The sequence below is a fragment of the Rhagoletis pomonella genome, unplaced genomic scaffold (genome assembly GCF_013731165.1).
Source record: "Rhagoletis pomonella isolate Grant_MI unplaced genomic scaffold, Rhpom_1.0 Rhpom_scaffold_00006, whole genome shotgun sequence".
Taxonomy (NCBI): domain Eukaryota; kingdom Metazoa; phylum Arthropoda; class Insecta; order Diptera; family Tephritidae; genus Rhagoletis; species Rhagoletis pomonella.
Window position 1 is genome coordinate 51205980 of NW_023458560.1, and position 8459 is coordinate 51214438.

Here is an 8459-nt window from a genome sequence, read left to right on the forward strand (position 1 = left end):
ATATAGTGCCACTTTATAAGCATGGATAAATATGGGAGTAGACCAGAGAGCTAGTGGATTGGGACTATCCACACGACTAATGTCGCTTATTAATTGGAATCCTACCAGCAACGTTTTTAGCGGTGTTTAAAATGTTGTACCTTACGGATTGGTCAAATTCGAACCAAAGATTGTCTGTAGAAACTTACATAAACTCATGCAGAAAAACTTTCTTGCATGAAATTTTTAAAATAAATACCTATGTTTTAGAGCTCTTGTTAACAGCCGATTATCCGGTTAACCGATTATTCGAATAGTCGAGTAGCAACTTTTGGATTGACTGAAAATCGAATAGCAAGTATTTGATCGTTTCATCAACTTCGACTAGTCGTGCAATTGATTAACTGTCATTATTCGAATAGTGAAAAATCATGATGCAATAATGAAAGGTGTTATACGTTGGCAACTTCTCGCTCTAATCCGCCATCTTGAACTACCTTAGGAGAAACTGTGTTGTTTCTTTGCTATTTTCACTGAACATTTCCCAAAATATTAGAAAAAAATTCTGAACAAGCTACATTGATTCAATTTTCGTTGTTCGTTTTGTTCTTATTCGCTGACATTTGTTTTCCAATTGCGTGAAATTTGGTAAGTATTGTAATAAAACCGAATTATTTTACAAATAAATTATAATTTTGCATTTATTAGGTCATTTCCTTAGTGTTTCGCTGACCGACCTGTGCTGGTATTGTGATTAAGAGCTAATACACGTAAGTTACAACATATTATTTCGACTTTATTGCTGAACCATTCCATTTGAGCTCTTTGTTATTTCAAAACCTAATGAACCATTTATTCGCAGATTTTTCGGACGATTCTGCTGTTCTGAGTTCCTGCTCCGCCTGTATATTGCTCCGCCCGTATTTTATAGTGTTGCGTTCCTGTTGCGCCTTTGCATTAGTGTGTGCGTTGTGATTTAGACACGTTGAAGTAAGTTGAAACCAGGTTCTCGTTTGTTAAAAACCTAAAAAAACCATTTATTTGCAGATTTTTTGTATGCTTCTGCTGTGCTGCGTTCCTGCTCCACCCGTGTATTAGATGGCTGCGTTCCTGTTAACATACATATCGTCGCTTAAAGTACAAAACCGCGTAACTGACATTTGCTGCTAAAAATTGGATTCGCTCACACACGTTTTTTGGATCAATCCTTATCCATTCTTCCTGAAATATACTAGCCAAAAATGCGATTGCTTTTTACAAAAAGATAACCATTTTGAAATATGAGTGTTTTTACTCTCTAGAAATTAATTTATGCAACCTTGCATACGTGGGTTTGTATTATCTCTATACGCGGTTTTGCAATTTATTGATACATGGTTTTGTACTTTAAACGACGATATGTATGTAGATGTATGTACATGTATATCACATATATTGACTTAGATATGTATACACAATTAATGGTGTACATAAATTTTTTTATATTGAAACTAGATATGTATATAGTACATATTTTATTATTATTAGTCGGTTCAAAAAAGTCCTATCTCAAATAAAAATACTTCGAAAATGTGCTGAGATAGGGTGTTTTTGAACCGAGTTCCGAGATAGGGCATTTTTCAATCAAATTCTAAAATAGGGCGTTTTTCAGCCAAATTTTGAAATAGGGCGTTGAAAAGCTTTCTGATATCGGGCGTTTTCGACCTGGCTGCCGAGATAGGTCGATCTTCTACTCAGCCATCGATATATGGTCGAAGTTTTCGTTATATAGAAGACGATTAAACACGATTTGTTTTTAATCGATTCTAAAAAAACTAAGGTAATTTTTAGCCACTTCAAACTTGCATATAATTAGACTAAAATTGAAGGGGCTATAAAACTGAGTGCTCCAAAAAATTCTAACACTTCTGAGAAAAAAGTTTGAATTTTGGTTGAAAATTTGTTGTATTTTTTGTAGTTTTCTACGAAGTTTTAAAATTCGGTTTATATGAGTTTTGTTAGAAATTCAACTTTACTTTTGTTGCAAATTCTTAGCAATAAATAAATTAACACGAGAGGGAAATAATATTACTTTGAAATGGGGTTGCTATTGATATGACCGATACTGTATGTATATAATAAATTTTGTACAATTAAAAGAGTGGATTTACTAAAATGAACACAACGTATTAATTACAAATTCTGAAATATGTCGTCAATTTCAAAAACAAATAAATAAAACTTTAAAAAGTAGTCAATGCTTGCTGTATGATACGAACTTGGATATACGTGGACTTGGGTAATGTATAATTCCTTATATGATTCCTCAAAGTATCCCTTGTATAACACTGAGGAACACAAAAAAACCTTAGTGCGACTATATCAGGTTTGATAGCTGTTGGCCATACCAATAATGCCTCATACTAAGATTTACTAGATCAATTCGTGTTCTCCGAGAAAAAAAATTTTCACGATCCAAAAATCTGAAAAATTGTTTTTCTCCAAAGTTTGAACATTTATCGTTTTTGGCCTATATTTTGTTGAAAATACCATACAAAGCAAATATAGGGCAAAAAACAAAGAATTTTCAAAATTTTGAGAAAAGAATTTGGCGGCTATACTCAGATTTTTGAATCGTGAAATTTTTTTTCTCGAGAACACGAATTGATCAAGTAAAACTGAGCATGAGGCATTATTGGTATGGTCAACAGCTATGAAACCTGATATATGCGCAAAAGAAGCCTATATGAAAGAGGGGGACAAAAGATCACACGTAAATGAATTCCTCTTTTTGGCCTGTACAATATAAGGGACACATTTCAAATTCATAAGGGATAATTTTCTTAGTGATACGGCTCATAAAAGGAATTATATAAGCCATACTGTTCTAGCTGGGTATTCATCAGCTCGAAAATTTTAAGCATATCATATTCCTGTGAATAAAAACACGCCTAATTTTATTATTTTAATTATCTACAATTTTATGAGACTATCAAGCCATATATATACCTATTCTGATAATCGGAACGCTGTTGAGAAGGCATACAATTTAGTACTTTTTCAACTAAAAGGCTTTTTTTTATTCCCGTTTATCTTGTACTTCCAAAATACAATATTGACCTAAGGTAGTTCGATTTCGAGCTGTCACAACGTACAACACCTTTCATTATTGCATCATGGTGAAAAATGTCTTTCTTTTCTCACTTCAAAACAAAAAATTTGCTTTATCCAAAATGAGTTTACGTAAGCGTAGCGTGTGGAACTTCTTTTCTAATTCCGAAGGTGGAAAAGAAGTCAAGTGGCAAGCCATTTGAAGGCCATTCATAAAAGGAACAAGGAGCAGGACCTGGAAATGTATGTTTATGTTAACGAACTAATAATTAGTAATTTTCCATAGTTTATTCTCCCCAGGACCACGGATGTAGCCAATAGTGAATGTGCCGAACCAAGCCCGGAAAAAATGTCAAGCGTAGAAGAAACAAGTAAGAAAGTCTAAGTTCGGGCGGAGCCGAACATTAAATACCCGGCGCAAGTATTAAATATATGTTTTCCACCTTTCCGAAAGCTACCGCTACATGATAAGCCGGGGTGTATACATTTTAAGTAAATTAGTGTCCTTAAATTTCGAAATATTGAAATTTCAAGCATATCTCAAATTTACCGTTATATGAAAAGCGGCCTCAATTTTAGTCCGATTTCAACAATTTTCAACGGTTTGCTTTTATGTGGCAAGCACAATAACCATACCGAGCTTGGTACAAATTGCTAGAACGGTTAGCGAGATACATATATGTGATCACAAGTGGGCGGTGCTACGCCCATTTTCCAAAATTTTGTCATAAACGTATTTCTTGGTAAAGAATTGTTGCAATCATCAATTTTGAATAAATTAGCTTCAATATTTACTGATTTATCGAAGATTTTGTATTTCTTGAAATTACCGTTATATGGTATGTGGGCGTGGTTATTGTCCGATTTTAGAAATTTTCGGCCAGTTGGTATGCTGTACCAGGATCAATAACTGTGCCAAGTTTGGAAGAAATTGGTGTAGCGGTTACCAAGATATACACATGGGTACGCCCATTTCCCAAAATTTTGTAATATTCTTATTTTTCGTCTAAAACTCATGGCAAATACCAATTTTGAGTGAATTATCTTCAGTAGTTACTAAAATATCGCAGTTTTCGTTTTTCTGAAAATTACCGTTATATGGGAGGTAGGCGTGGTTATTGTCCGATTTTTAAAATTTTCAGCTGTACTAAGGCCAACAACTGTGCTAAGTTTGGAAGAAATTGGTGCAGCGGTTACCAAGATATACACATATAACCATAAGTGGGCGTGGCTACGCCCATTTTCCAAAAATTTATAATATTCGTGTTTTCCGTGTGAAACTCATTATAAGTATCAATTTTGAGTGAATTGTCTTCAGTAGATACTAAAATATCGCAGTTTTCGTATTTCTTAAAATTACCGTTATATGGGAGGTAGGCGTGGTTATTATCCGATTTCGCCCATTTTCAATACCATCCGTCCCACGCCCAAAAGAAGTTCACGTACCAAGTTTCGTTAAGATATCTCAATTTTTACTCGAGTTATCGTGTGCACAGACGGACGGACGGACGGACGGACGGACGGACGGACGGACGGTGGACGGACGGACAGACAGTCACCGCTTAATCGATTTCTCTTTTCATTCTAATCATTTATGTATACATTTGTCTATATCTATCTCGATTCGTTTTGCCTGTTACAAACAACCGTTATGTGAACAAAGTTATAATACCCTTGTGCTCAAGTGCGCTCGGGTATAAAAACGAAGATGGCGAAACTATTTCAAACGAGCGCTAAAAGACTATTTCTCGTGCAATAGCATAGATTAATTGCAACAAATATGTTACCCATTTCTCGTGTTGCAACGCCTGGATTCCATGAGTTTATGAAGGTGATGGATGCACTTTGAATTTTTCATATTTTGCTATAAGTCACGTATTGATCTCCATCATAATTCATGCGGTACCACACCATTTTTGGTACTATAAATATTCAAAGCCTATAAACCGCAGAACTTATGAAATATTGAAAGAAAACAACTATTCGAATAGTCGATTCTGTCAAGTAATCGAAAGAAAACAACTAGTCGATTATGAACGGTTAGTCGAAAGTGAACGATTAACAAGAGCTCTACTATGTTTATGTTACCTCATTACTAACTGAAGATTGTGGAGACAAACGATTAACAAATTTGAGGAATTTGTTTTCGTATAGTAATTTTATGCGCTGCTCTTAAATCATTTGACAATGTTGTTGTACTGTCATTAAAATTAATTTCTCTACCACACTTTTCAAATTTCACTTCAGTTTTTTAGCAATTTTTTTTTTTAAATACGACCAAACAGCACTCCGCGCCCTTGTTAAAAGATCAGTTTTTATATGCAAATAAATCAAAAAAAGTCGAGAGTCGAAAGTGAATAGTCGACTTCAGTCGATTTCCATAAACTAAAATTCGATCACTAAAATTCGACTTTCAGGAGTAAAAAGTCGATTTTGTTCGAAAGTCGAAGTCGACTTTGCCATTCCTATTTCAGTGACAGTTATTGCAGATTCAGGCGGATAACATTCGGTTTTCGCCTTCGTAATATGCTTGTAAGGAGGAGGAATATCTACTCCTTTCCCCTTAAAGCGTTTCCTTAAAAGTTTATACTTACCTTTAGTCAGATTCAAATCAATAAATAGCACTAATGCTTCATCATCGCTAAATTGACTAGCATTTTCATTTTCAATTAGATTTGCTGCATCTTCACTTGCCTCATGGTCTGAGAAGCTCTTTCTGACAATTTCAGAGAGCGTTTTATTATCTAGAGTTTTCAAATCATCAAGTAAATTTATTTCATCATTTGCAACAGACTGCTTTAATTCATCAATTCTTCTTTTCTTTGTTTTTTCAGAACAACCTTCGAAACTTTTCGCTTTGCTCGAAATAGAGTCCAATACAACCGAAAATGTGGAATCTAACCAACTTATATTTTGTTCAAAAAACTTTTTCTTTTGGTTTTCCTTACAAAATGTAAGCTTAGACCATCGTTTATTAAAAGCTGGCATAAAATATTGGTATACTTTAGCCACAATTAGTTCCTTCAATTCATCAGAAGGATGATACTTATCCTCAAGATAATCTATTAGTACTTTAACAGATTTCGAAGTTACATTAAGTAAAGCATTACTTAACTCTATATTTTTAATTGCAACGAAATTCATATTTTTAAACAAATTTATGACATAAAATGTCAAATGCAAAAATTTAAAACTAGAAGAAAGCAGAGTTAAAATAATAATAAAAAAAACTGAAATATATTTTTAGACTTTGTTTGAGCACAAAATGTCCGCGACGATAAAGTTGTCAGAAAGAAGCAAACGCGTTGGTTTCTCGATCACAATTAACAAATTTCTTTAATTCATTTGTTTTTTATGTTATTCCCATCCTACTGCTTAAAACTAACGGTTTAATCCTGTTTTTTAGTTTACTTATGTACAACTCATGTATAGCAAAGCATACATATTTATGTATGTACATACATATCGTCGTTTTAAGTACAAAAACGCGTAACTGGCATTTTTTGCCAAAAATTGGATTTGCTCACACAAGCTCTTGGCTCAAGCCTTATCCATTCGTCCTGAAATATACTAGCCAGAAATGCGATTGCTTTATAAAAAAGAGAACCATTTTGAAATATGAGTGTCTTTACTCCCTAGAAAGTAATTTATGCAACCTCACATACGCGGTTTTGCATTTTGTTGATACGCGGTTTTGTACTTCAAACGACGATATGTATGTATATGTACATACATATGTACAAGCAAAGGGAAAATTCCCTGCAAAAAATGCGACGAGTCCGGGATGTGTCCGGGATGAGTCGCAAAGGAACATGCAACTAATGCCACTTTGCATGCCTTTGTATGGACTGAACTGTTCCCTTTTGTTCGAGCATGTCCTATGAAGAGACTAATTGTACCCTTTTGTACCCGAACGGGTATAAAGTGAGACTAGTCGCTTTGATGCCCTTCGGGACTAGTCGCCTTTTGTACCCTAAAGGGGGCAGAATGAGACTAGTCGTTGTATGTGCTTTTAATACCTTTAGTAAAATTTTGTTCCACATAAACATAACAAACACAGTTTTGTTTGTTATTTACTATTTATTGCCATTGATTTATTTTTAGTTTGCTACATATTTCAGTACTTAATTCATTTATATAGTCTATTGATTAATTTTTTTTTATAACATTTATTTGCAAAGGTTTTTGTAATATATTATCACAAATAGCATAAAAATATTTGCACAATTTATTTTTCCCGATTAATTCTGTTGTGTCTAAGTAAATAAATGTTTAATTATTTTTAATGCTAATATAGTTTATCTTACTTAGACACAAATGAATTAAATCTGGCAAGATCAATGGTGCTATTTTGAAAATACACTATACTACTGGAATTACTTAGTAATCATTACTTTACAGTTGTAATTTAAACCAGAAAAATTCATTTAGGTTCGTACATATTCGCTTGTTTACAGCCTTTTTCAGTAAAAATAGTGGGAGATTCAATAAAATTTTTAAATTATTATTTTTTAGTTAAATTAAAAACTAAGGCACTTCAATTTAGAATTATTTATCCTATCTTACAAGGTACAGGTGGGACTTAAATTAGTTTATTTAATAAGTAGTAATTGTTTTTAAAAGGAGATCACATCTTAAATTCGTTTTAAGTAAAAAAAAACATTTTATCACATTTGATTAGTACATTAATTTATAATTTAAACTCAAAAATCACATTCACTTTTAAATTAAAGTTAAATTTTTAAATTAATTTCATTTGTACCATTTCGTTTTAAATTATAAGTTAAAAATGCGTAAATTTATAGTTTTATTTTGGTTTTTTGTCTATAACTTGTTTAAATGTAAAATGTTTAAATTCATTTCATTTGTACCATTTCGTTTTAAGTTATAAGTTAAAAATACGTTAACTTAAAGATTCATTTTGGTTTGTCAATAACTTTTTAAAAGTAAAATTTTTATATTCATTTCATTTGAACTATTTCGTTTTAAGTTATAAGTTAAAAATAAAATCCATTTCATTTATCCATTTCGTCTTAGGTTATAAGTTAAAAATCCCTTAATTTAAAGTATCATTTTGGTTTTTTGTCTATATATTTTTTTAAAATGTTTTGATTTCTCAAATTGCAAGGCTTTCCTTAGAGACTCTTCTGGCGTCAATCCTTTCAAAGGCAACTTCGCTATAGCTCCTGAAAGTTTAAATATAAAATTTAACTAAATCAGTTCATGAGTTAAAAAAAAAAATTCTTTAATACCTGTAAGCGTGTGGTAAAAGTTTTTAAAAGATTTGAGTCCAACTTTACCATGCGATCCATCGACATTTAAAGCCTTAATAACATCACTCCTTATGACCAGTGTTATATTTTTTAGGTTAAATTGAAGTATAGAAGAAA

At 32.5% G+C, this 8459-nt stretch overlaps 1 long non-coding RNA gene across 1 annotated transcript; it reads left to right on the forward strand.

Moving 5' to 3' along the window:
- Nucleotides 1–583: 583 nt before the first annotated feature.
- On the forward strand, nt 584–1169 carry LOC118741705. Its single transcript, XR_004993329.1, has 4 exons — nt 584–627; nt 688–749; nt 842–969; nt 1027–1169. It is a non-coding gene; the product is annotated as an uncharacterized LOC118741705 (long non-coding RNA).
- Nucleotides 1170–8459: the final 7290 nt, after the last annotated feature.